The following is a 22638-nucleotide window of genomic DNA, read 5'->3' on the forward strand; positions in this document are numbered from 1 at the left end:
TTCCATTCTGAATAAAAACCTTTAGAGTAAACTAGCTATTTTACAAGCAAATGACGTCTGACATCAACTAAATATGCTGTTTTCTTCAATTCTTTTCTGAATAGCTCATTTCTTAAAGAAAGCCATAGTTCATTCAAAGAAAAAAAAAGTAGTTCAAGATCTCGGTGGTTAAAGGCCTAGCCATCAACATCTGGATGATAAAGACTAGGGAAATAATTTTACAGCTGATACACAGGGAAGAGAATTCCTAGAAGTAACGAGGATGTTACTACATCTGTCAGGGCATACAAGCAGATGATTTACCCTTTTACAGAATATCTACTACATGGTAAAAACAGAGAGAGATGGTCTTTGCCCTTGAAAAGTTCAATCTGGTGAGGGAAGACAGATATGTTAAACAAATAAAATGTTCTTCACCATGACAGAGTCTCTGAAAATAAGTGGGTAAAGGCTACTTTGGAGAAACTTATGCCTAAGGAGAGTCTGAAACCATGGCACAGTGGTTAGAGGGCATAGTACTTAGGCATGTGTAGCAAGAACCTCAGTGAGTATGCGTGCCTTTGAAGAATGAGGCTAGAGATAGAGAGAGAAGCCAGTTCATGAGGATACCCGCTGGAAACTACTGAGAGATGTAAATAGGAACAGCTTTGAATTTTAGAAAGATAAATTTAGTAGCACTGAAAAGGGTGGGTTGAAGGGAAACAACATTGGACATAGGGACACTAGTCAGAACCTTACAAAGGATCCCAAGTATTAAAAAAATAAAAAGAATAGGAGGTTAGGGAGTGGAATGAAGACATGAGGAGGGGTTAAAGGTAAATTTAGAAAGTAGAATCCATAAGATAAAGTAACAGTTTGGGTGTAGGGCAGTGGTTTATCAAACAGGGGTGAGTTGTCTCCCAGGGGACATTTTACAATGTCTGGAGACATTTTTGGTGGTCACAACGGAGGGAGACTGCTACTGGCTTCTAGTGGGAAGAAGCCAGGGGTGTTGCTAAACATCTACAATGCACAGGACAGCCTCTACAATGAAAAACTATCCAGCCAAAAATGTCAACAGTGTCAAGGTTAAGAAATCATGATGTAGGAGATGAAGGAGGAATCTGAGTCTCCTGGGCTTCTGGTCTGGGTGACTGAAAAGAAGACAGTGCCATTAGGCAGTATGGTAAACAGAAAATAACGTCTGGAACGGGGGGATGGTGAGGGAAAGGATGAGCTCAGTTTTGACCAAGTTCTGATGCCTACAGGGTTTGCATGTAAAACTGTCAGGAAGGGAACTTAAAATGTTAGTTTGGAGCTCAGTAGAGAAAACCAGGCTGGAGTGAAAAGTTTTGGGAATCATCAAGAGAGCTTATCACTAGTCTGTTTAAGGTACATTTCAACACTAAGCATGTGGAAAAATTTCATTTTAGAGAAAAGCTGTAGAAGCAGCAGTAGAGAAGCTATACCCAAAATCTTAAAGCACTTATCTCTTAAAGGATCTGAAAAGCATCTGACACTGATTATCCCAAGTGTTCAAGTGCTAATACTTTTTCAAATAAACTGGATGGCACTCATAAATAAAGGTTAGACACACTACTTCCTTTATAACAATTCACACAAAACTAACTGCAACAAATACCAGCATTTTCCAAAGTATGTTCTATGGAACAAAAGTCTTAGAATTGAGTGTTCCATGTTCTGCAAACACTTACATGTTCCACTCTGAAACATTTATAATGCACATTAATATATTAAAGGTTCTGAGAAGTCCTGCAGTAAAGAAACCCATTTAACCCTGAATAACCCAGCATGCAGCAAAGTGATCTGATCCTAGAATTCTTTTTCACGTAACACAGTAACATCTCATAGGACTTATATTTATAACCACAATATGAGAATCAAAAGATAAATTTTGAGGTAAACACATCTCACCGAAAGCCAATCTGTATGTTCTACCACCTTTATTGACATTACTGTTACTAGAATATATATATATGGCATAATACAAAGTTGAGGCCTTAAGTCATGACTATAGTATTATTTCTTAAACAGATATAATGACACAAAGTAATTCTCCTAAGAAATTAAACAATACCTTAAAAATCAAATAGATTTTTGCATGAAATGCTTTAAACTAGCTTAGAGAAACAAAACTAAACACAGAACACACAGAGAGACACACACACACACACACTTTAATCCTAGAGAATCATCTACTTTGTAACTTCTTACATCAATAGTCAAGACAGGACTTCCCTGGTGGCGCAGTGGTTAAGCATCTGCCTGCCAACGCAGGGAACACGGGTTCGAGCCCTGCTCCGGGAAGATCCCACATGCCATGGAGCAACTAAGCCCATGCACCACAACTACTCATCCTGTACTCTAGAGCCCGTGAGCCACAACTACTGAGCCCACGTGCCACAACTACTGAAGCCCGCACACCTAGAGCCTGTGCTCAACAAGAGAACCCACCGCAATGAGAAGCCTGCACACCACAACAAAGAGTAGCCCCCGCTCGCCACAACTAGAGAAAGCCCACATGCAGCAATGAAGACCCAATGCAACCAAAAAGAAAGAAAAAATTTTTTTAAAAAGTCCAGGCAATGAGTAGTTCAAATGACCTTACTGTTAGAAGAGGTTATTGAAGTATTTTCCAGAAGGTTCGTAAAATAATTCTAGGAAGTTGGTATAAGAAGAATTCTGAAGGTCTTAATCGTGGGCTAAAACTCTGTAAAAGTATTGATACTACATACATAGCAAAGCGGATATGAAGAAAGTTATGGTTTCAAACAACTGCCAGACTTTCCACTTAATTTTCCAAAAGAAAGTAGCCTGGCAGAGGTTAAAGGTATCAGGCAGATGATACCTTCCACTAAGAGTTTGACATTGCTACAGACACTGCTGGCTGACTATCTGCCAACTATTCCTCCTGGCTCCTTTCTAACACACCTCAGATGTTGTTCTCTACCCTCCTCCACATGACTGTGAGCTTCACTAAGATCATCAATGCAATCCCATTCTCCTTGCCAGAAGTCTGTTTAGGAATGGACCTCTGAAGCAGTTCTGGCTAATGAGATAATCCGGGAAAGTTTGCTGGAAGCTTCTGGGTACACTCACAAAAAGATACACACATAAGAAGGGATGTTCTCTTAAATAACGTTGTGTTTGCAGTGACACTTGGACCTGAAGAGTCATCTTAGGACCTTGAGGGCAGCTAACCTGAGAACAAAGCCAACATTGTGAACAAGAGCAGATGGAAAAACCAGGAATCTGTTTCCTTGATTATGTCATTGAATCGATGACTCAGCCTCTAGGCTTTTTATGTGATAAAACAAGTTTCCTAGTTGTTCCAAGCAGTTGTCATTTTAAAAATTACACAAATAATAATTGAGGAAAGAGGTTTACATATAATAAATTCTGCAATAACGTGCTCCCCAATAAAATGTGATTGGTGGTCTTCCAGTTCTCCTGGCTAGCTAGCACACGCTGGTCATTCATTAACTTTGTAACACAGATCCACATACAATTAGATTTTTAGGGCCCCATTTAATACTGTAGAGGTAATCAATGGAAAAATTTATAAGACTAACTGATTGAGATGGGTAGAAGAAACATGGAAATCATAAAAGTTCATTATCAATTGACTTTCTGCTATAAGGATTTAATATCCAAGTCTTTTAATCAAGGAGCAGCAGTATAAGAGCGTATTAGAGATATGCAGACAACTACCAAGAGAAATAAAAATGGGAATTTGTAAAAGCAGTTGCCTGGGGGGACGGGGCTAGATGAAGGACAAGATGAGATAGGAAACTAGTACTTGTCTTTACAAACCTTTAAGTACCATTTAACTTTTAAAACTTGTTCTAGTACTAAAAGATTTTCTTAAGTGGCACAGTGTAGGAAGCTACACTTACATCACAGTTAATGCTGAGAAAAGAATGCTTTAGGGGCCACTTTTGAAGACTGCCAAAGAACCACAGAAAAAGTGACAATTTTTAATAGCTTGGAACTCAACTAACTTAACAGGACATCATCTGAAAGCATTCTTATTATTCATAAAGAGGAATAAAGGGAAAGTAAGACAGGAGCAGAAATTCCAAATGTGTCCAGCTATGGCTCTAGAAGTGCTGAAGGTATGTCCACTTCCTTCCTTCATTAGAAGTAAACACACAGGATGTAAGACAAAAAACATTCTACCTTTAGCTTGGTTCTTGGAGTTTGAAGTGGGAAGAGAAGCGGGACAATACGTGTTAAGGCCAAAAGGACATGGGCAAGGATAAGACAAGGAGTGGATGGACACAAATGACCATTTAACCTCAAATGCAATGCCTGAAGAATTTAGTCTCAGTGCCATTATGAGCTGGCACAGCATGTCTTCAGGCAAGCTGGAGCTCAAGCACTGGAATGTCCTCAAAAGAACTGTCCTGTACTAGTTAATAATATAAAGTGCAATTCCACTGGATTATCAGGTAATTGGTTTACTTCCCCTAACCCACCACCCAGCTCTACTCTCCCAGCACACACCTGTAAGAAAAATCTTACTGACTAAAACAGCTGTTTTGATGCGGCTCAAAGATTATGACTGCATATTATCAGCTATGTATTTCTATTACCATGTTATGTGTTTAACAGGTGATTACTTATCCATTTTGAATTTTCTTTAAAACAAACAACACATGCTTCCTCTGAGGCAAGCAAAGTTTATGCGATTAATGGCTACCCCACACATAGCTGTACCACAAGAGCGCCATCTAGTGATGAACCAAAACCACAGCAGGTGTTTGTTTAAACTTCTAAGTTACTATACAGCAAAAACAAAATCGTAAAGGAGATTGCTGTAACACAGGTATACAGACTTAAAATGTGACACCAACAACTACAAAACATCTTTTCTGGAAGAACTCTTAAAGTGTGATCTGAATGCCTTGGTCTTTGAACTGGTTAATTACACATTCAAACGAAAGATTTTTTTAAGAAAATCATTGTATCATAACAATTGCCATCAGAAATATCTTCATGACATCAGGTATTTGACTTAATTAGCATATCTGAAGAAAATATAATCAAATAAATTAAAAATTTCAATCTGGAGTTTAAGATTACTAAATTATAAAACTGTACTTCAAACAGTAACAACATTGTTTATACTCCTTATATACAGCCTTCATTTTAAGTTTTTTTTATTTCTCAGTCTCAGTCCTTTCATTAAGGCATAGCACTAGTTATTAAAAGGGATTACAGCACTTATTTACCTTGGGCACTTTACTCAGTAGCTACATTTAAAAGATCAAAGGAATATGTTCAAATTCATAGGAAAGGGCAAGTAAACCCACTCAATGTATATATTTAAGCAACATCTTCAATACTCAAAGGACCTGGCTTGCTAGGTCCTTTGAGAATTGACTTCCAAGTGACATCATCTCTGCCCCACTCCCCATTTTAAAACCCTATTTATTTCAGATAAAATACTTGGTGTTTTAAAATATATGAAGAGGTATTCCTGGTAACAGTTACATTTAAAATTAGTACTGTACTTTCAATTTCACTAGACTTTAAACATTCTTCTTTTCCCAGTTGATTTCCACTAAGTAAAGCTATTTCTGAGAACTCACAGTATACACTAGGGAAATCTAAGGAAAATAGCCTCTTGTTAATGAGAATTTAATTCCTGTTAATATATATGGCACACTCCTAAAAATCCAAAATAAGTAATTTTCTAGTAGACATCCAATTCCTAGAAACTTTTTAAGTGAATTAAATGTTAAAAGATTATTTAAGTTCTAATACCAACAATACTTCAAGGAACAATAATACTCTTAGGTACTCTTTTCCTTTACACTTACCACAAATTAACCAAGTGAATATGCAATCCATAGTCTATCTGAAGAAGCAAATACTCTAAAAAATAAACCTGTGATTGAAGAGAAAGATCCAAAGGTATTTTGGCAAAATATTGACATTTGCTACATTTGAATAGTGGTTGCATAGATGTTGCATTATTCCCTGTATTACTCTGAATATTTTTCATTGCTCAAAACAAACAATAAAACCACACACCATTTCTCTAGAATTCTTATTAACACTGAGAAATCTGACTAAATCAGCCACATTTTATTTTATGCATATGTAGATCTTTTTTAAAAAACTGCTGTGCAAAAGTTGGCACTATGATCAGAACTGCACTATCCAATACGGTGACTACTGAGCATCTGAAATGTGGCTAGGGCAATTGAGAAAGTGAATTAATTTATTTGATACTCAAGTCAGTTACTGAAATACTTTTAAGCATGTATGGAACAACTTGTATATGTGAATCTACTGTTTCAAACGTAAATTTTATGAAATTTAAATTCAGATCAAGTATTTTTGATAAAAATTTTAGCATCCAAACTGAGAGGTGCTCTAAGTGCAAAATACACAGTGGATAGCATGAAAAAAGAATGTAAAATCTGAATCTCTTTACATATGTTAAAAATATTATGGATATACAGTTGACCCTTGAATATGGATTGGAACTGTGCAGATCTACTTACACACGGATTTTTTCCAATAAATATATTAGAAAATTTTTTGCAGATTACACAAGTTTGAAAAAACTCACAGACAAACCACATAGCCTAGGAAAATTGAAAAAATAAGAAACAGTTATGTATGTCATGAATGCATAAAATATATGTAGATACTGGTCTATCCTCACATAGGTATAAGGTAATATTTAATATAAAATAATGAGTTAGTTTTCTTACTGTTTTTTAACTTTGCTTTCAAAGAATTACACTACTGTACAGTATGCCCCTCTCTCTGATAACTGGAGAAACTGTGTATCAGCCTATCATCACAGGTAAGCAGTTTAAAAAAAAGTAAGGGCGGTCTAGTGGTTAAAACTCCACGCTTCCAATGCAGGGGGTGCGGGTTCGATCCCTGGTCAGGGAGTTAAGATCCCGCATGCCACTCGGCATGGCCAAAAAAAGGTAACATGTTTCTAATACTATATTATGAATATGACTGTAATACTGTATGCCATAAAATTTTTATAATTCATTCATTAGTGTATAGGCTAGGCTACTGTGAAGCAATTGTATTGATTATTAACACTCAGCTACCATAAAGCCATCACATTGTTGCCTCTTTGTTATCAATGCATGAATTGTTACACCTGTAAATAAAAATGAATTTCTTTTTCACATTACCTTATCACTTTTGATGTCTAGTGTTAGCAATATATATAACATCTACACTGTTCTGTATCATATAAGACAATATGGATGTAGGTACTGACAGGTGATTGATCTTGTAAACAGATGATATATACTTAATGATATTGATAAATACAATACTGTAAATGTATTTTCACTTCTTTATGATTTCCTTAATGACGTTTTATTTTGTCTAGCTTATTGTATTATAAGAATATACTATATAATACATATAGCATATAAAATATGTGTTAACCAACTATTAATGTTACTGGTAACAGTACTAGTCAATAATAGGATATCAGTAGTTCGGTTTTTGGGGCGTCAGAAGTTATAAACAGATTTTTGACTGCATGGGAGGTTGGTCCCCCTAACCCCAGCACCGTTCAAGGGTCAACTGTATTGTCAAAATATATTAAAATTTATTTTACATTTTAGAAACTGTAAAAGTAAATTTAAAATTACATGTATTAATCATACTGTATTTCAAGTGGAAAATACTGGCCAATTTTTGTAGCCACTTCCTTACTGATAGACATATAGGTTGTTCCAATTTCTGCACTGTTACAAACAATGCCCCTGTATGTTCACTTGTGTACACATGCAAGAGAGATACTAGAAGCTGAATTCCTGGTCCCGGGGTATGCACCATAGCATATTTCCGTATTGCTTCTCACAACACATGTACCAGTTTATACTTTAATAGTCTAATATTATTTCCTCCCAACACTTGGTAAGGTCCAAGTAATTTGTGCCAACTTGTTGGGCATGAAATGGTATTTCACCATTGCTGAATTTGCACATCCCTGATTACTAGTGAGGCTAAGGAGGTCTTCATATATTTCTGGGCCATTTGAGCCCAAAAGATTTCTACCCTTATTCAAGCTTTTTATTTTAAAAAGCTTGTGTAAAATACTATTTTAGCTGCAGAGAGTGAAAAGACCGGAATCCAAAGTCATCACTCAAACTATATGCATGGAAACATCTCATATATACAATTCTAACCACATTTAGAATTTAGGTGAACTTAATTAAGGTGAACACCCACTAACATAGAGAAAGGCGGAGTTGCTTATTTTGCTAAATCTGATGACATTTAATGTTTAAAAATCAATATAGTATAGATATAGCATATATATATATTCTGCTATTTTTCAAAGGTAAATTATACAGGTCTTTGGTATAAAATTTAGTTTTCATATTTTTGTACCAAATTGTTTCTGACATGCCTTAAAATTTTCTCCTTTGTGGAGGGGCGAGTAGGAGAATGGTAAATGTGTATTAGTCAAACTTTTCACTTAGAGTCATCAAAAATTTTTTCTGTCTTAGCATCAAAAAATAATTTTAACAGATAAAACATATTTAATGTTAAACTAGAGGTCAAAAGTACAACACAGTTCTCTTCTCAAATACATTAAACTCCTGGATGCTTTCCAAATAGTAAACGCCATCAGTCCATTCCCACTCTGTCTCTCTCTGCAATTCTCATTCCAACAGCCCTCAAGCTTAGAAGTGATTCTCACCTTCATCTGATCAAGTTTCCTCTAGTCACAGCTAATAATTAGATTTATCTCTTTTCTGAGTGGTCCTCAAGTAGTTTAGCTACAAGTCCTACCAATGAATAGCATGTGGTATTTTATACATGGTTGCCACACATTCGCAGTATCTCAGGATTACCTAGCTTTCATACTATTTTATTTTTCCATTGAAAAAGGCTGTATTAAATATAACTAAATGTGGGCTTCCCTGGTGGCGCAGTGGTTGAGAGTCTGCCTGCCATGCAGGGGACATGCGTTCGTGCCCCGGTCTGGGAAGATCCCACATGCCGCGGAGCAGCTGGGCCCATGAGCCATGGCCACTGAGCCTGCGCGTCCGGAGCCTGTGCTCTGCAAAGGGAGAGGCCACAACAGTGAGAGGCCCGCGTACCACAATAAATAAATAAATAAATAAATATATATATATGTATGTGTGTGTGTGTGTATATATATATATATATATATATATATATATATATATATAACTAAATGTGATTTATGTTTTCCATTTTTGTCTGTTTTTCAGGTAACAAAAATTATAGGCAAAACTATCAGATGCTGTGTCCCAATTTGGGGTTTTGCAAATACAATCAATCCCTGTAGTGATGTGGTGTTTTGCTCAAATGCATTAGATCTATTACACAACAACTGTGTTAACAATTCAGTCATTATGGTATCACAAAAGCCCAAACACACACATCTTCTGACTGTGAAGTTATTTAACATTTTTCACTGACCAAAAATTTGATTCAACAGTACAGTAAGCTAGATTTGGTTGTTTCCTCTTTAGCTTTTCTGAAAATGAATTTAGTAGAGGTAAAGGGAGGCTGACTTCTGAGCTACCTGGAAGAGATAAATCACTAAAGATAAAAGAGCACCTGACAAGATATTGTACTCCAGAGCTTATGAGAAAGTTTTTCAAACACTGGGTCACAACCCAGAGGGTTATAATTAAGTTAATGGGCATTTTGAGAAATGAATGAGAATGTAAAACATCAGAGTGTATATCACACTTGGTAAGGGTATATGTATCATCTCATGAAACTTTTGGCTACATATTTATATATGCTTGTCACAAAGTAGGATGTCCTTTTTTTTTTTCTTCTACTGTGGATCAAGATGTTTAAAAACCTAGAGATAAAATACTTTTATTTAATGTTCATGAAAACTCTGTGAAGCAGGTATACAACACCCATTTCATAGTACAAAAGCATAGGTCCTAAGTGACTTATCCAAAGTCACACAGCTAGAAAATGATATAATAAGCATATTTTTAAAAAATGCAAATGGAAACGAAATTCAACCTCACTAGGAATCAAAGAACTGCAAATTAAAACCAAGAGTTATCATTTTTTCACCTGTCAAAACAGGAAGCCTTTTTTTTTTTAATGAAAAAATTCAATGTTAGAGTTTAAGGAAATCTGACACTTTCAGAAACACCTAGTGGGAGTATAAATTAGTAAAGGCTTTCCCAAAACACTTTGACAATGTATATCAAAAGCTTTAAATTTCTGTGCATATCCTTTGACATAGCAATTCCATTCTAGGAACTTACCTTAAGGAAATAATATATATATATGCAGAGATTTAGCTATAGGGATGTATCACCACACTGTTTATTATAAGCAAAGGTTGTAAATTAAAACATCTAATGACGTAAGATCAAATAACTCATGGTAGATCCACATAACGGAATCCTATGAAGCCATTAAAAAACAAAGTTCCAGAATATTCAGTGACATAAGGTGTCCAATATAGTAAGTGAAAAGAGTTTATGTAGAACTGCTAACACAGCATAATTCAATTTTTAAAATAAATTTATCTACAGTTGAATCCTGAACAACGTGAGTGTTAAGGGCACCAATACTCTGAGCAGTCAAAAACCCAAGTACAACTTTACAGTCAGCTCTCTGTATCCTTGAATGCAACCAACCTTAGATCGTGCAGTATCGTGATATGTATCTAGTGAAAAAAATCCAAGCATACGTGGACCCTCGCAGCACAAACCCGTGTTGTTCAAGGGTCAACTGTATATTCAGAGAATAAAATCCATGGAAGATATACTTATATTCTGCCCTTGCCCTGCCTTGCCTTTTCCCAACACAGAAACCAGAGTGATCCTTCTAAAAACTGAAGCTAGTATTAAAATACTCCAGGAAAAAAAAAAAGGGGCGAGAGTTTAGGATAAACCAAGTAAGGCAAAATGAGGTTGCTACTGAATTGGGTGGGAAATGGTGGTATAAGAGACTGTATTTTCTACTTTTTTATATGTCTAAAAAATTTCATAATATAGAGTTTTAAAGTAATAAAACCTAAATCAGGTGGAGCATTGCTCAAAACCCTCCAATGGCTTCTCATCTCACTCATAGTAAAAGCCAAAGTCCTTAAAATGGTCTAAAGACCTGCCATCAGTGTTTCTCAACCTTGGCTGCATTACAAATGCCTGGCCCCAAGCCCTAGAATCACTGGTCTGGTGGGCAGCCCCTCTTCCAAGGTGACTCTCAGGAGGAAAAACCACTACAGGATATGACCCCTGCTCCCTCTCCAACCTGTCTGTAGCTTACTGTTTTGTTTTGTTTTAATTTTTATTGGAGTATAGTTGATTTACAATGTTGTGTTAGCTTCAAGTGTAGAGCAAAGTAAATCAGTTATACCTATACATATATTCACTTTTTCTTTTTTGTAGATTCTTTTCCCATATAGGCCATTACAAAGTATTGAGTAGAGTTCCCTGTGCTATACAGCAGGTTCCTATTAGTTATCTATTTTATACATAGTAGTATGTATATGTCAATCCCAATCTCCCAATTTATCCCTCCTCCCCACTTACCCGCTGGTAACCATAAGTTTGTTTCCTACATCTGTGACTCTACTTCTGTTTTGTACATAAGTTCATTTGTACCCCCTTTTTTTTAGATTCCACATATAAGTGATATCATATGATATTTGTCTTTCTCTGTCTGACTTACTTCACTCCGTATGACAATCTCTAGGTCCATCCATGTTGCTGCAAATGGCATTATTTTGTTCTTTTTTATGGCTGAGTAATAGTCAAAAAGATACATGCACCCCAGTGTTCACTGCAGCACTATTTACAATAGCCAGGACATGGAAGCAACCTAAGTGTCCATCATCGGATGAATGGATAAAGAAGATGTGGCACATATATACAACGGAATATTACTCAGCCATAAAAAAGAACAAAATAATGCCATTTACTTACTGTATTTTGCCCAGCCACAATGGCCCTCCTTGTTTCTCAAACAATGCCAAGCACCCCTTACCTCAGGGCCTTTGACTGAAGCACTCTTTCCCCTCAGATCTGTCTAGAATCTTCCTTTGCCTCCCTCAGGTGTTTGCTCAAATGTTACTTTCGCAGTGAGGCCTTCCTGGTTGCCCTATATAAAAACTGTAACCCCTTCCTCTCCTCTCCCAGGACTTCCTATCCCCCTTCTTTTACTGTTCCCCACTGCATTTATCACCACCTGACATACAACGTATTTTCTTATTTATTATCCCTCTCCTCCAGCTGAAGTGTTATCTCCTTAAGGGCAAGGATTTTTCCATTTTTAATCAGGGCTGTGTTCCCAGCAACTCAAACACCTGGCACATATTAAGCACCCAGAAAATACTTAATAAATAAATGAATAAATGATTATATATCAAGACATTTAGAATTCTTGGTAGTGGGATTACAAATGACTTATTTTTTCTTATCTTAACTTTTCAATATGTGAACATGTACTATATTTATAAGAAAAAAAATTAAGCAATTTTAATGCAATGTATTTCCTTGCTTAAAAAAACACAGTTAGTGGAACGTTATCTCGGTGATTACACAAATAAATAGCTATGTAAACATCCACTGAGCTTTAGATTTGTGCACTTTACTGAATATATGCCTTAAATTTTTTTTTTTTTTTTCTTTTTTGCGGTACACGGGCCTCTCACTGCTGTGGCCTCTCCCGTTGCAGAGCACAGGCTCCGGACGCGCAGGCTCAGCGGTCATGGCTCACGGGCCCAGCCGCTCCGCGGCATGTGGGATCCTCCCGGACCGGGGCACGAACCCGTGTCCCCTGCATCGGCAGGTGGACTCTCAACCACTGTGCCACCAGGGAAGCCCTATGCCTTAAATTTTTTAAAAAGTTAAATTTTTTAAAAAGTTAAAAATATTAACAGCCTGAGTGATAATGGATTCATCTGGCAAACAGATTTGGAGACACTCTTGCCTGTGGAATACCTCCTACAAATCATCCACAAATCTCCACTGACGCAAATTTTTTCATCAACTAGGTCTCCTGAGAATTCTCTTTATGGTGTGTAACAATACCTAGAGTTATTCTATACAACAATAATCTAAAACTACTTGTGTGCCTTTAATTGTGAACCAGCAAGCTCATCCTAAGAAATCCTGTAAAATATCAACTCTAAGAAAGCCAATCATCTAAATCTGGAGAAAGTTCCCTAACTGGTTCTCCAGCTAACACAGCATAGAAGATGATGATGGATTAACTAAACATTAAGTACAAATATTACCTGAACCAACTGATAAACAGAAAAGTATCAATTCTACTAAAGCCTTTGTGTTTGGCAGACATTCCACACTATCTAAGTTGATAATAACAGAACTCGGATTAAGGTTGCCTCATCCAACTATTCAGTGACCATTTAGGAACCAGTTCTCTTCAGTTCTTCTATAAAAGTCTATAACCTGGATTCTGGACAAAGTGGTAAAATCTACTCTTAAATCTTTCCTACTCAAACATAGCCTCTCATCATGTGAAAAAGAGCTCTAGAGCCTCAACTGAATGGTCTTTTTGAGACATTTGAGAAAAAACAAGTTAGCCTTATTTCTCAAGAAGAGAGCAGTGGTCTTAACAGCAAGGGTACTACAAACAGCACATGAGCACGACATGTCATCCTACAACAATTTTACATCATGGTAATAAAAAAAATCATATCAAAAATAAATATGACTAGACTATGGAGAAAAATGCAAAGTTTATACTAATTTACAAGCTAGGCCATAACACTTTAAAAAAAAATCAACACCTTCCTATCTCCAGTATCCTAAATGCATTTATTCTTTTCTACTATTTTCTACTTTGGCAGAAATATCAAAAGTATTTGTTGAGTCATTTGTAGTGATGTGGATGCACGCCTAGAGTCTGTCATACAAAGTGAAGTCAGAAAGAAAAAAACAAATACCGTATATTAACACATATATATGGCATCTAGAAAAATGGTACCGATAAACCTAGTGGTCGGGCAGGAATAGAGATGCAGACGTAGAGAACAAACTTGTGGACATGGGAGGGGAAGGGGAGGGTGGGATGAATTGAGAGAGTAGCACTGACATATACACACTACCATGTGTAAAATCGATAGCTAGTGAGAAGTTGCTGTGTAGCACAAGGAGATCAGCTCGGTGCTTTGTGACAACCTAGAGGGGTGGGATAGGGAGGGTGGAAGGTAGATAGATGCAAGAGAGAGGAGATATGGGGACGTTTGTATATGTATAGCTGATTCACTTTGTTACAGAGCAGAAACTAACACACCATTGTAAAGCAATTATAATCTAATAAAGATTTTTTTAAAAAGAACCCTGCTAACTATTATAAATTCTCCAAGACTAAACTTTCCCTCCCCCTATATTAATAGAGTCAGAAGGCAAATTTCTGCTTGTCGCAGTTCCTTAGAAGAAAGCCTTCACTGAATTAAGATTTAAAGCTCTCCCTTGAATCTCTTAACAGACTAACAACAAATTCCCTTTGGATCCCCATATTATTCAGTATTCCATATGACAGTGCTAGGGAAAAACTTGTCTGCTTGCTGTTATGCCGGAACAAGACTACAATTCAACACACTTCTCACTCATTTGTCAAGAAGCTCAGCCATGTTCTGTTTTCCACTAATGCTGATCTTATCTCAGGTGTCTGCTGTATCTATTCATATTTCTTTTCAACATTGTATCTTTAACCATCCTGTTTTACCTCGTTCCTGATTTTACAAATTACTGGAAATTCTCTGTAGTGACTGAAAGATTACAGAACTAATATAATAAAAACTAAATAGCTTAAACACTAGTTATTGAATTTTAAAAAGTAACAGTGACAAAAAGTTGAGTTCTTAACCTTTTGCAGTTGGAATGATATAACATCTTAACCATTTCCCTTTTACAAATCAATAAGCATACAACTTCCATCATTTGTGCCAAAGGAAGAGATCCATAGATTGGATAATTCAAACTAAGAAATTCAAATATGCCGCTCTTAAGCCTGAAAACAAAAGCCTAAACTTACAAAATGGATACGTGGTAAATTTTTTGGTTATAATTAACATTTTTGAGAGTTTACCATATGGTCAGACACTGTTATAAGCACTACGCCTGTGTTATTTAATCCTCTCAAGCTGTGTGAGGTAGTTACTATTAACCCTCTTTTGCAGATGAGGAACCTGGGGCATAGAGAGGGTATGTAATTTGCTCAAGATGACACATGGTAGAGCCAGCACACAAACACAGCCTGTCTCCAGAGCCCACATCTTCATCCTATACTGACTCTTTGGATGGGAAAAGAATTCTTTTGCCAGGTAAACCCGAGTTCACTGATGTAACCAAACTCTTGCCTGGACCTTGAGCTGAAATTTTGTTGACAGAAGTGGGATAGTATAGCTAGACAACTATGCCTACTATGCATGTTAAGCACTGTTAGAGTACTTAAGTGTTTTCATGGGATATATGTATGTGCACTTGCACCACTTACCTTTTACTTGTATTTTGAAAACAATTTGTATTATAACACTTCATTGGAATGGTAGTGTGGTTTGGAAGATTCCAAAAACTTACTTTTAGTCATGCCAATTATCATAGTTCTTGAGCTTTCCTTCTGCAAGGGAAGATAACTCTCTGATCTGTATTTTGATACAATGATTTCACCTCTGTAACAAAATACAATAATAACAACAACAACAACAATAATAGTGTCAGCCTGTCTGAGGTGAAAACATTGGTCTTTGAGACTAGAAGTTACTAATTCCAATATATCTTATATCTGCTTCAGACTAACTAGGTTTCATCACACACGGCATTTCTGAAAAGAGTTATATGACAGGAATAATACACATATTTTGATGAAAGAGGAGCTATACACTTGTGAAGATACTTTCTACTTTCTTCTTGTTGTTTTTTCTGTCTTGATTTGGTTTCTTTCTGGCAGAAAACATCTAAGAATTTAATTCTTCCAGCATTTTACTGAACACTTCACCTCTGATAAAGAAGTTTTTCCAGGAAAGTGTTTCCCTTCAGTTTTAAAAATGTAATTCCCTAACTAGTTGTACTTGATACTTTCTGTAAAAGCTGTCTGAACCATTTACAGGATTCCTACACACACATGCATGCACACACACACAGTCAGAAAGGTTAGATTCCATAAAAACAAGTTTTATAAAGTGGGCTGTATGAACTACTTGAGGAAATACTTATCAATTCTTTGAAAATGATGTGACTTTTAAACAGTCTGTTTCTTATCAATCATCACAACTAAATATTTGTGACATGGACATAGAAAAAAACATACTAGGTGAAATTGTAAATAATCAATGTAAAATGGGAGAGCAACAGAAGACTTCAGTAAATTGACAGATTTTTTAAATGTAGGGCTGCAAAAAAAATATTATACCATTTGAAAAATAGGATTTATTGATATCCTCTTTAAATAATTGTGGAAGGTTGAATAATTGCCCCCAAAGATATCCAGGTCCTAATACGCAGAACCTGTGATTAAGACTCCTTAGACGGAGAGATTCTTCTGGATTATGCTGGTGGACCTGAAATGTAACCACAAGTGTCCTTAAAAGAAGGTGGCAGAGGGAGATTTAAGTAAAGAAGCAGCTTATGTGACAAATGGAGAAGAGTCAGGGAGATTGGAAGATGCTACACTGACGGCTTTGAAATGGAAGAAGAGGCCATGAACCATGAATACAAGGAATGCAGCTCTAGAAAGTGGAAAAGGCAAGGAGACCATTCTCCCCTAGAGCTTCCTGAGGGACTGCAGCCCTGCTGACACCTTGGTTTCACCCCTGTGAAACTGATTTTGGACTTCTGACATCTAGAACTGTAAGAGAATAAATGTGTGTTATCTTAATACCAACTTTGTGGTAATTTGTTACAGCAGACATAGGAAACTAATACACTAATAGATGGTACAAATCTTCAGTTAAAGTCTATTAACCCTCTGCCATTTACAGAATTAATTTATGCTAAACTATGTTAAAATTAAGTTTCTCATCATGTATCTCAAATAATATGTTTACTTAATAGGGATAGAATAACTGAAAAAAATAGCATAAAATCTTAATAGAAGCAAATTTGAATGTATTAAAGCAATTTTAGGCAAGTTGTTTGCCAACTGGGTATTTTCAACTGCGGGTAATTTGATGAAAATTAAAGCTCAAGAATAACTCTTGCCATGGGAAGAGTTACAATAATTGTTCAAGAGTAACAAAAGTAGTTGAGTAGTGACTATTTTTCTCCCATTTCAAACCAACATGTGATTCAAAAGCAGCACTGTTGCAAAATGAAACAACTAAAAGGAGAAAAGGTAGAGGAAGAAAGTAACATTTTGTTGAATTCCTATTACATGTAAATACCTTATATAAATTCTCATTTCCATCTCAAAACAACTCTAAGATATAAAAGAAGTTAGATTAAAAACAAACAAAAAAGGACTTGGAGGAGGGGATAGCTTAAATAATTGGCCAAAGGTCACAGCCAGTACTGGTATCTCTAGGATTCAAATCCAAGACCAACTGCAAAGCCCAGGACTTTTCACTACTCCCAAAGAAGAGAATGTTCTCTGGCAATGAAAACTAGACTTAAGTTTCTTTCTTCTTCATTTTTGAATTACTCACTGACTGATTCAAAATCTCATAAGTTATAAATCTTTGTTATTGTCATGCTAACAAATACATTTTACTTCCTCATTCCCTCTGAGATGAGTGTTATAACTATACAAGTTATTATCTCAGTATAAATATTAGAAAATATCCTGTTTCATTAGGCCCTCTACAAGAATATTTAAAATACAAAAATATTCAGCACTCAATAAACTAACATTCTAAATCTATAACACTCAGAGAATTAAATCCATAAAGAACAGAAAAATCAGTCAACAGAAACAGACCCAGAAATGACACAGATGATAGGACTAGTAGACAGACATTAAGATAGTTATTATAATGATAGTCCACATGTTCAAGAAGGCAGAGGAAAGCATAAGCATTTTAGGGAGAGACTTGAAGATATATAAAAGCCCCAAATCAGTTTTCTGGAGATGAAAAACATACTGGATGAAATTAACAGCAAATTAAACACTGCCGAAGGAAAGAAAACTAATTTGAAGATATAGAAATAGAAACTACTCAAAATAAAGCACAGAGGAAAACAACACAAAAATAGAGTATCAATGTAATTATTATGGAACAACTTCAAGTAGCCTAATATACATGCAATTGAAATCCTCAAAGATGGAAAAAAATATTTGAAGAAATTATGGTTGGAAAATTTACAAACTGGATAATATCCTAAAGCCACAAACCCAAAAAGCTTGACAAATGTGAAGCACAAAGAAACATGAAAAAAAACTACACCAAGGGACATCATAATTAAATTGCTTAAAACCAATGATAAAGAGAAAATCTTAAACACAATCTCAGGATTGTGGGGCACATTACATACAGAGGAACAAGGAAAAATAATAGCAGACTTCTCATTGGAAACAACAAAAGCCAGAAGACAGTGAAACAACATCTTAAAAGTATGAAAAGAAAAACTCATCAAGAATTCTCTACCCAGTAAAAACATATTTCAAAAAGGAAAGTGAATTTAGGGTGATGAAAATATCTTAGAACTAGACAGAAGCGATGTTTACATAACCTTGTGAATGTGCTAGATGCTATATGCTTTAAAATAGTTAATGGTTACTTTCATGCTACATGAATTTTACCTCAAAAAAAAAAAAACCTTTAAAAAAATTAGGGTGAAATTATTTTCTCAAGACACACAAAAGTTGAAAGAATTCACCATTGGTAGACCTGTACTGTGAGACAATGTTAAAGGGAAGTTTTAGGTAGAAGAAAATGATACCAAATGGATATCGATATCTAGGGCTACTCAAAGGAATGAAGAGCACCAAAAATGGTAAATATGTGGGTAAATATAATTTTTTTTCCTTATTTTAGAAATCTCTTTAAAAATAATTAAGGGACTTCCCTGGTGGCACACTGTTTAAGAATCCACCTGCCAATGCAGGGGACATGGGTTCGATCCCTGGTCCGGGAGGATCCCACATGTGGTGGAGCAACTAAGTCTGTGAGCCACAACTACTGAACCTGCATGCCACAACTACTGAAGCCCATGCACCTGGAGCCCATGCTCCGCAACAAGAGAAGTCACCGCAATGAGACCTCGTGCACTGCAATGAAGAGTAGGTCCTGCTCGCCATAACTAGAGAAAGCCCATGTACAGCAACGAAGACCCAACGCAGCCAAAAATAGATTAATAAAATAAATTAAAAAAACATAATTGATTAAGTAAAAATAATAACAATTTATTTTGAGGGTTATGTTATTAGTAGAAGTAAAATGCATAACAATAGCACAAACACTATACTATTGTAAGGTTCTTATTATATGTGAAGAGATAAAATACCACCTGAAGGTAGAGTGTGATGAGTTAAGAATACATACTATAAACACTAAAAAAAATCACTAAACAACAACAAAACATATTTAGAGGTATAGTTAGTAAGCCAACATAGTAAATAAAAGGAATTATAAAATATACTCAAGTAAGTAGGCCAAATCAAGGCAAAAAAGAGAGAGGGGAACAAAGAACAGATGGGACAAATTGCAAACAAGTAAGACGGTAGACTTAAACCCAAATAATATCAATAATCATATTAAATGTATATGGTCTAAACACCCCAATTAAAAGGCAGAGATTGTCATACTGGATATAAAGCAACACCTAACCATATGATGTTTATAAGAAAATCATTTAAAATATAAAGACACATGTAGGTTAAAAGTAAAAGTAATCATAAAGTCTATTCCCATCCCCAGATTGCAAGCTCCAAGAGTTTGTTCACCCTTCTGTCTCTAACACTCAGCAACTGGCATGCTATGTTTATTAACTAATAAAAGCCTTTAGAATTTGTGAAACTTCTACCCCACCTAACTATTCCCAGGCCACAATATCTGAGGCACCAACAGCTGTTTTCTTGCTGTTATCTATATCTCACTTCGAAAAGTCTATTCTCTCTTTCCTATCCAGTCTCCTGGGGGCTGAGAAACCTGGAAACTAATCTTGTTAGATCTGTGCCAAAAGTAAAAGAACACTGTTTCTGAGTGAGGGTCTGGTTAGCTTTTCTTGAATAAAGTACATCTACTTGGCTGCTCCCTGAGAGTAGTGAGTATTTCTTTGTCAGACCAGCTAGAAGCCTTTTGCCATGAACTGGATCCTAGAGGAATAGGGGAATAGAAAATAGACTTGTGGGTTTAGGTTTAAAAGTACAGGGAGAATAGTAGGAATTCAGTCGTTCAAACTGCTTCCTCCTCCTACCTCCTCTCCCTCACAAAATTTATATATGTGTTTCTCCTCTCTACCCCATCCTCACCCTAAGCTAACAGTAGGAGATGAACTCTGAGGAGTTAAAGGAATGACTCCTGGTGTTTCTGTATCTCTGTTCCTTTCTTCCAACAAAGTTTGGAATATGCTATTGCTAATGAAAATGTGATAAATGATGCTTATATTTGTAAGTTACAAAGAATACATTTTAACATTTCAAAGGATTCTATGCAGGGTACTGTGTATATAACAGGCCTTAACCTTCACGGACTTAAAAGAGATAATTACCAACTGTGATCAGTATTGCCAAAGAAAATAGAGAGCTGCGGGAAAGAGAGTTCACATCAGGAATGGAGGAAGAGATTTAGATTGGACAGTTAGCTAAAGAGTGGGAATCGGAGTGATAATAGTGTTTCATAGGCTCAGACAATAGCATGTGTGTGACAAAAAGCATTTTCCAAAGATGGCTGCAACAATAACTCCTGTCCCTCTTCTAGAACCACGTCATCCGCCTATCAGGAGGTGGAGTTTATGTCCACTTCCCTTAAATCTGAATGGACCTTTGTGATTGCTAGACCAAAACAATGAGGCCAAAGTGACGCTGTATGACTTCTGAGACCAGGTGGTAATAGGCCATCCAGCTTTCAGCCTGGTTCTTGTAGGGCACTCACTCTTCAAACTTGATCACGATGCAGCAAGGAAAGCTAAACAGCCTGCAGAGAAGAACCAAGGTCCCTGGCTGAGTTCACAGTCAAGAGCCAACACTATCCTGCCAACCATATGAATGACCCATTTAAAAGTAGATTTCGCAGGCCCCAGTTAAGCCACCCCAGACAGTGCCACATAGAGCAGATATGAGCTGTCCTCACCAAGCTCTACCCAACTTGCATATTGGTGAACTAGATAAATGATACTAGATAAATGATACTGTTGTTTTAGGCCACTAAATCTTGAGTGGTTTGTTATGTAGCAAGAGATAATCAGAACAATGTGGATAGATCTTGAGGCTGGCAAGAGCTTGGCAGTTCCAGAAACTGAAAAATACAGTGTGGCTGCAACACAGAGAGAGAGAGGTAACACCGGCACCAGCAACAACCAACAGTTAATATTTGGTATTTATTATTTGGTATGGCATTGTTTTAAGTGATTTATATGTATTACTTTATCATTAGAATCCTCTTGCGTATACTCTTAAAACACTGACTTTAAAATATGGGGAAACGGAGGCACAGAGCAGTTAAAATGACTTGCCCAAGATCACACACTCAGGCAGTCTACTACAAGAGCCTATGCTATGAATAAAGGCGTACTTCCGCTCAAAGGACAGAATGGCATAACATGAGGCGTAGAAAGGCAGATCAAGCCCAAGTTATGCAGATCTTCACAGAATGGGTGGAAGTTCAGGTGTTAGTTTATGAGTAATGGGATACTACTGAAGAGCTTTAAGCAGGGTAGTACATGATCTAACTAATATTTATAAGATCATTACGGCTGCATGTGAAGAACAAACTAGAAGAAAGGCAATAATGTTTGACAGCAAGGTACTCCTTGAGAATAAAATTAGAAATAACTAAAATATAATGGTTTCACTGAAAGAATATAATTGATGGATCAAGTTGATAATACCGTGCCCCATGATCAACATTAACATACAAAAAGAGAACTGCCAAGACACTGCTATGTGCCTTCTGGTATAAAGCAACAGACAGGAAGTAAACCACAACCACCTATGACATATTCTTGGGGGGAAAATTTCAAACCTGAATCCACTCAAGCCTAGACCTAGCCACAAGTTTACCAAAGATAGGAGAACAGAGGAACAAGTTAAACAACACCGCGGGGATATTGCCTGCCAAATCCACAATATGTAAAATTCTAGATGACAAATTTGATAAATAAACAGGAAGAAAGGGAGGATGCTGTTATAGATTAAAAGAAACCCAAGAAATGTATCAACCAAATGCAATGTGTGAAACATGTCTGGAAGCTAATTTGAACAATTCAATGATTTAAAAAGACTGATGAGGTAATTGGGGACCTCTGATCACTGATTAGATGTTAAGAAATTATTAGTGGGATTTTTTGGTATGATGATAGTATTGTAAATATTTTTTAAATAGTCCTATTTCTTAGTGATACATACTTAATATTTACAGGTAAAATTATACCATGTCTAGAATTTGCTTTAAAATAATGTGGAGAGGGACAGGCAGTATAGATGAAACAATATGTGCCATATGTTAATAACTGTTGAAGCTGGACGATGGATGCATAGGGGTTAATTATACAAATCTCTTTA

General features: G+C 36.2%; 1 protein-coding gene across 14 annotated transcripts in view; it reads right to left on the reverse strand.

Moving 5' to 3' along the window:
* HOMER1 (homer scaffold protein 1) overlaps positions 1 to 22638 on the reverse strand; it is a 129812-nt gene that overhangs the window by 85788 nt on the left and 21386 nt on the right. For 4 of the 14 annotated variants that reach the window (XM_067031221.1, XM_067031218.1, XM_067031220.1 and 1 more), the window contains one exon: positions 15561 to 15652. The exons of 9 other annotated variants lie outside the window; for them this stretch is intronic. The gene's annotated coding sequence lies outside the window, so the exon portion shown is untranslated. Of the gene's footprint in view, positions 1 to 15560; positions 15653 to 21010; positions 21053 to 22638 lie in introns of all 14 variants that reach the window. One more of the 14 variants, XM_067031219.1, reaches the window with a different exon arrangement.

This window comes from Kogia breviceps, chromosome 4 (genome assembly GCF_026419965.1).
Source record: "Kogia breviceps isolate mKogBre1 chromosome 4, mKogBre1 haplotype 1, whole genome shotgun sequence".
In the NCBI taxonomy this organism is placed as follows: Eukaryota; Metazoa; Chordata; class Mammalia; order Artiodactyla; family Physeteridae; genus Kogia; species Kogia breviceps.